Source organism: Aulostomus chinensis, chromosome 1 (genome assembly GCF_037954235.1).
Source record: "Aulostomus chinensis isolate RoL2024-O1b breed Wild chromosome 1, RoL_Achi_v1.0, whole genome shotgun sequence".
NCBI classification, from domain to species: Eukaryota; Metazoa; Chordata; class Actinopteri; order Syngnathiformes; family Aulostomidae; genus Aulostomus; species Aulostomus chinensis.
The window spans coordinates 34309562-34316937 of record NC_141320.1 but is presented as its reverse complement, the minus strand read 5'-3'; positions in this window follow the sequence as shown (position 1 = coordinate 34316937).

Genomic DNA, 7376 nt, shown 5'->3' with positions numbered 1-7376 from the left:
AGTAATGTAGTAAGAGTTTCGAATAACCTCAAAGTGATGCTGACAGTCATGTACAAAGAGTTGCTGCGAACGTCAAAATAATGCGACAGTAATGTCGTAAAAGTTGCTACGAAACTCAAAATATTGCGACAGTGATGTCGGAAGAATTGCTAAGGAACTTAAAATGATGCTAACAGTAATGTAGTGGTAGTTGCTAATCAAGTCAGTGATGCTTACAGTAATGTAGTAAGTGTTTCGAACAACCTCAAAGTGATTGTGACAGTCATGTAGTAAGAGTTGCTACGAACCTCAAAATAATGCGACAGTGATGTCGGAAGAATTGCTAAAGATCTCAAAATGATGCGACAGTGATGTCGAATGAATTGCTAACAAACTCAAAATGATGCTAACAGTAAGGTAGTGAAAGTTGCGAGTAACCTAAAAATGAGGCTGACAGTAATGTATTCAGAGTTGCTAATAACCTCAAAATGATGCGACAGTGATGTCGGAAGAATTGCTCATGAACTCAAAATGATGCGAACAGTAATGTAGTGAAAGTTTCAATAACCTCAAAGTGATGCTCACAGTCATGTGGTAAGAGTTGCTAATAACCTCAAAATGATGCTAAAAGTAATGGAGTGAAAGTTTCAAATAACCTCAAAGTGATGATCACAGTCAAGTAGTAAGAGTTGCTACGAACCTCAAAATAATGCGACAGTGATGTCGGAAGAATTGCTAATGATCTCAAAATGATGCGACAGTGATGTAGTAAGAATTGCTAATGAACTCAAAATGATGCTAACAGTAATGTAGTGAACGTTTCGAATAACCTCAAAGTGATGCTGACAGTCATGTACTAAGAGTTGCTACGAACGTCAAAATAATGCGACAGTAATGTAGTAAAAGTTGCTACGAACCTCAAAATGTTGCGACAGTGATGTCGGAAGAATTGCTAATGAACTTAAAATGATGCTAACAGTAATGTAGTGGTAGTTGCTAATCAAGTCAGTGATGCTTACAGTAATGTAGTAAGTGTTTCGAACAACCTCAAAGTGATTGTGACAGTCATGAAGTAAGAGTTGATACGAACCTCAAAATAATGCGACAGTGATGTCGGAAGAATTGCTAAAGATCTCAAAATGATGCGACAGTGATGTCAGAAGAATTGGTAACGATCTCAAAATGATGCTAACAGTAATGGAGTGAATGTTTCAAATAAACTCAAAGTGATGCTGACAGTCATGTACTAAGAGTTGCTACGAATCTCAAAATGATGCGACAATGATGTAGTAAGAGTTGCGACGAACCTCAAAATATTGCGACAGTGATGTAGTAAGAATTGTTAATGAACTCAAAATGATGCTAACAGTAATGGAGTGAAACTTTCGAATAACTTCAACGTGATGCTTACAGTCATGTAGTAAGTGATGCTACGACCCTCAAAATAATGCGACAGTGATGGCAGAAGAATTGCTAATCATCTCAAAATGATGTGACAGTGATGGAGTAAGAATTGCTAATGAACTCAAAATGATGCTAACAGTAATGGAGTGAAAGTTTCAAAAAACCTCAAAGTATTGCTGACAGTCATGTGGTTATTGTTGCGACGAACCTTTAAATAATGCAACAGTAATGCAATGAAAGTTGCTACGAACCTCAAAATAATGCGACAGTGATGGCAGAAGAATTGCTAATGATCTCAAAATTGTGCTAACCGTAATGTAGTGAAAGTTTCGAATAACCTCAAAGTGATGCTGACAGTCATGTAGTAAGTGTTGCTACGAACCTCAAAATATTGCAACAGTGATGTCGGAAGAATTGCTAATGATCTCAAAATGATGTGACAGTGATGTCAGAAGAATTGCTAATGAACTCAAAATGATGCTAAGAGTAATGTAGTGATAGTTGCTAATAACCTCAAAGTGATGCTGACAGTCATGTACTAAGAGTTGCTACGAACGTCAAAATAATGCGACAGTAATGTAGTAAAAGTTGCTACGAACCTCAAAATATTGCGACAGTGATGTCGGAAGAATTGCTAATGAACTTAAAATGATGCTAACAGTAATGTAGTGGTCGTTGCTAATCAAGTCAGTGATGCTTACAGTAATGTAGTAAGTGTTTCGAACAACCTCAAAGTGATTGTGACAGTCATGTAGTAAGAGTTGCTACGAACCTCAAAATAATGCGACAGTGATGTCAGAAGAATTGCTAAAGATCTCAAAATGATGCAACAGTGATGTCAGAAGAATTGGGAATGATCTCAAAATGATTCTAACAGTAATGTAGGAAGTGTTTCGAATAACCTCAAAGTGATGCTGACAGTCATGTACTAAGAGTTGCTACGAATCTCAAAATAATGCGACAGTAATGTAGTAAAAGTTGCAACGAACCTCAAAATATTGCGACAGTGATGTCAGAAGAATTGCTAATGAACTCAAGATGATGCTAACAGTAATGGAGTGAAACTTTCGAATAACCTCAAAGTGATGCTTACAGTCATGTAGTAAGAGTTGCTAATGAACTCAATTTAATGCTACAGTGATGTCGTGAGAATTGCTCAAAAACTCAAAATGATGCTAACAGTAATGTAGTGATAGTTGCTAATAAACTCAAAGTGATGCTGACAGTAATGTAGTAAGAGTTGCTACGAACCTCAAAATATTGCGACAGTGATGTAGGAAGAATTGCAAATGATTTCAAAATGATGCGACAGTGATGTAGTAAGAATTGCTAATGAACTCAAAATGATGCTAACAGTAATGTAGTGATAGTTGCTAATCAACTCAGTGATGCTTACAGTAATGTAGGAAGAGTTTCGAACAACCTCAAAGTGATGCTGGCAGTCATTTAGTAAGAGTTGCTAATGAACTCAATTTAATGCTACAGTGATGTCGTGAGAATTGCGAATGAACTCAAAATGATGCTAAGTAATGGAGTGATAGTTGCTAATCAACTCAGTGATGCTTACAGTAATGTAGTAAGTGTTGCTACAAACCTCAAAATAATGCGACAGTAATGTAGTAAAAGTTGCTACGAACCTCAAAATATTGCGACAGTGATGTCGGAAGAATTGCTAATGAACTCAAGATGATGCTAACAGTAATGGAGTGAAACTTTCGAACAACCTCAAAGTGATGCTGACAGTCATGTAGTAAGTGTTGCTACGAACCTCAAAATAATGCGACAGTAATGTAGTAAAAGTTGCTACGAACCTCAAAATATTGCGACAGTGATGTCGGAAGAATTGCTAATGAACTCAAGATGATGCTAACAGTAATGGAGTGAAACTTTCGAACAACCTCAAAGTGATGCTGACAGTCATGTAGTAAGTGTTGCTACGAACCTCAAAATAATGCGACAGTAATGTAGTAAAAGTTGTTACGAACCTCAAAATATTGCGACAGTGATGTCGGAAGAATTGCTAATGAACTCAAGATGATGCTAAATGTAATGTCGTGATAGTTGCTAAGAAACTCAGTGATGCTTACAGTAATGCAGTAAGAGTTTCGAACAACCTCAAAGTGATGCTGACAGTCATTTAGTAAGAGTTGCTAAAGAACTCAATTTAATGCTACAGTGATGTCGTGAGAATTGCTCAACAACTCAAAATGATGCTAACAGTAATGTAGTGATAGTTGCTAATAAAGTCAAAGTGATGCTGAGAGTCATGTAGTAAGAGTTGCTACGAACCTCAATATAATGCGAAAGTAATGTAGTAAGAGTTGCTACGAACCTCAATATAATGCGAAAGTAATGTAGTAAAAGTCGCTACGAACCTCAAAATATTGCGACAGTGATGTCGGAAGAATTGCTAATGAACTCAAAATGATGCGACAGTGATGTAGGAAGAATTGCTAATGAACTCAAAATGATGCTAACAGTAATGGAGTGAAACTTTCGAATAACCTCAAAGTGATGCTTACAGTCATGTAGTAAGAGTTGCTACGAACCTCAAAATAATGCGACAGTAATGTAGTAAAAGTTGCTATGAACCTCAAAATATTGCGACAGTGATGTCGGAAGAATTGCTAATGAACTCAAAATGATGCTAACAGTAATGTAGTGATAGTTGCTAATAAAGTCAAAGTGATGCTGTGAGTCATGTAGTAAGAGTTGCTACGAACCTCAATATAATGCGAAAGTAATGTAGTAAAAGTCGCTACGAACCTCAAAATATTGCGACAGTGATGTCGGAAGAATTGCTAATGAACTTAAAATGATGCTAACAGTAATGTAGTGGTAGTTGCTCATCAACTCAGTGATGCTTACAGTAATGTAGTCAGTGTTTCGAATAACCTCAAAGTGATGCTGACAGTCATGTAAAAAGAGTTGCTACGAACCTCAAAATAATGCGACAGCAATGTAGTAAAAGTTGCTACGAACCTCAAAATATTGCGACAGTGATGTCGGAAGAATTGCTAATGAACTCAAGATGATGCTAACAGTAATGTAGTGATAGTTGCTAAGAAACTCAGTGATGCTTACAGTAATGTAGGAAGAGTTTCGAACAACCTCAAAGTGATGCTGACAGTCATTTAGTAAGAGTTGCTAATGAACTCAATTTAATGCTACAGTGATGTCGTGAGAATTGCTCAACATCTCAAAATGATGCTAACAGTAATGTAGTGATAGTTGCTAATAAAGTCAAAGTGATGCTGAGAGTCATGTAGTAAGAGTTGCTACGAACCTCAATATAATGCGACAGTAATGTCGGAAGAATTGCAAATGATCTCAAAATGATGCTAACAGTAATGTAGTGATAGTTGCTAATCAACTCAGTGATGCTTACAGTAATGTAGGAAGAGTTTCGAACAACCTCAAAGTGATGCTGACAGTCATTTAGTAAGAGTTGCTAATGAACTCAATTTAATGCTACAGTGATGTCGTGAGAATTGCTCATGAACTCAAAATGATGCTAACAGTAATGTAGTGATAGTTGCTAATAAACTCAAAGTGATGCTGACAGTAATGTAGTAAGAGTTGCTACGAACCTTAAAATAATGCAACAATAATGTAGTGAAAGTTGCTACGAACCTCAAAATATTGCGACAGTGATGTCGGAAGAATTGCTAATGAACTCAAGATGATGCTAACAGTAATGTAGTGAGAGTTGCTACGAACCTTTAAATAATGCAAAAATAGTGTAGTAAGAGTTGCTACGAACATCAAAATAATGCGAAAGTGATGTCGGAAGAATTGCTAATGATCTCAAAATGATGCGACACTGATGTAGTAAGAATTGCTAATGAACTCAAAATGATGCTAACAACAAAGGAGTGAAAGTTTCGAATAACCTCAAAGTGATGCTGACAGTCATGTAGTTAGAGTTGCTACTAACCTCAATTTAATGCTACAGTGATGTGGTGAGAGTTGATAGTAATTTCAAAATCACGCTAAAGTGATGTAATGAGAGTTGCTACATACCTAAGAAATGATGCTAAAGTGATGTGGTGAGAGTTGCTACTTACCTAATAAATGATGCTACAGTGATGTGGTGAGAGTTGCTACGAACCTCAAAATGATGCTACAGTAATGTCGTGAGAGTTGCTACGATCCTCAAAATTATGCTAAAGTGATGTAATAAGAGTTGCTACTTACCTGAGAAATGATGTTACAGTGATGTGGTGAGAGTTGCTACGAACCTCAAAATGATGCTCCAGTAATGTCGTGAGAGTTGCGACTATCCTCAAAATTATGCTAGTGATGTAATGAGAGTTGCTACAAATGTCCAAATGATGCTAGAGTGATGTAATGAGAGTTGCTACAAACCTAAGAAATGATGCTACAGTGATGTGGTGAGAGTTGATAGTAATTTCAAAATCACGCTGAAGTGATGTAATGAGAGTTGCTACTTACCTAAGAAATGATGCAACAGTAATGTAGTGAGAGTTGCTACGAATCTCAAAATGATGCTACAGTAATGTCGTGAGAGTCGCGACTATCCTCAAAATGATGCGACAATGATGTAGTGAGAGTTGCTACGATCCTCAAAATGATGCTACAGTGATGTTATGACAGTTGCTACTAACCTGAGAAATTATGCTGACAGTGTTGTGGTGACAGTTGATAGTAATTTCAAAATCATCCTAAAGCGATGTCATGAGAGTTGCTTCTAACCAAACAAATGATGCTACAGTGATGTCATGGGAGTTGCTACTAACCTAAGAAATGATGCTACAGTTATATAATGAGAGTTGCTACGATCCTCAAAATGATGCTCCAGCGATGTGGTGAGAGTTGATAGTAATTTAAAAATCACGCTAAAGTGATGTCTTGAGAGTTGCTACGATCCTCAAAATGATGCTAAAGTGATGTAATAAGAGTTGCTACTTACCTGAGAAATGATGTTACAGTGATGTGGTGAGAGTTGCTACGAACCTCAAAATGATGCTAAAGTGATGTAATGAGAGTTGCTCCGAATCTCAAAATGATTCTAGAGTGATGTATTGAGAGTTGCTACTTACCTAAGAAATGATGCTGCAGTGATGTGGTGAGAGTTGCCACGAATCTTAAAATGATGCTACAGTAATGTCGTGAGAGTTGCGACTATCCTCAAAATGATGCGACAGTGATGTAGTGAGAGTTGCTACGATCCTCAAAATGATGCGACAGTGATGTAGTGAGAGTTGCTACGATCCTCAAAATGATACTACAGTGATGTTATGACAGTTGCTACTAACCTAAGAAATTATACTGACAGTGTTGTGGTGAGAGTTGATAGTAATTTCAAAATCATGCTAAAGTGATGTCATGAGAGTTGCTTCTAACCGAAGAAATGATGCTACAGTGATGTCATGGGAGATGCTACTAACCTAAGAAATGATGCTACAGTGATGTCGTGAGAGTTGCTACAAACCTCAAAATGATGCTACAGTGATGTGGTGAGAGTTGCTACTAACCTAAGAAATGATGCGACAGTGATGTAATGAGAGTTGCGACAAACCTAATAAGTGATGCTTCAGTGATGTGGTGAGAGTTGATACTAATTTCAAAATAATGCTAAAGTGGTGTCGTGAGAGTTGCTACGAACCGCAAAATGATGCTGCAGTGATGTAATGAGAGTTGCTACTTACCTAAGAAATGATGCTACAGTGATGTGGTGAGAGTTGCTACGAACCTCAAAATGATGGTACAGTGATGTAATGACAGTTGCTAGGAATCTCAAAATGATGCTCCAGTAATGTCGTGAGAGTTGCGACTATCCTCAAAATGATGCTCCAGTAATGTTGTGAGAGTTGCTACGATCCTAAAAATGATGCTACATTCATGTGGTGAGAGTTGATAGTAATTTCAAAATCATGCTAAAGTGATGTAATGAAAGTTGCTACATACCTAAGAAATGTTGCTACAGTGATGTGGTGAGAGTTGCTACGAACCTCAAAATGATGCTACAG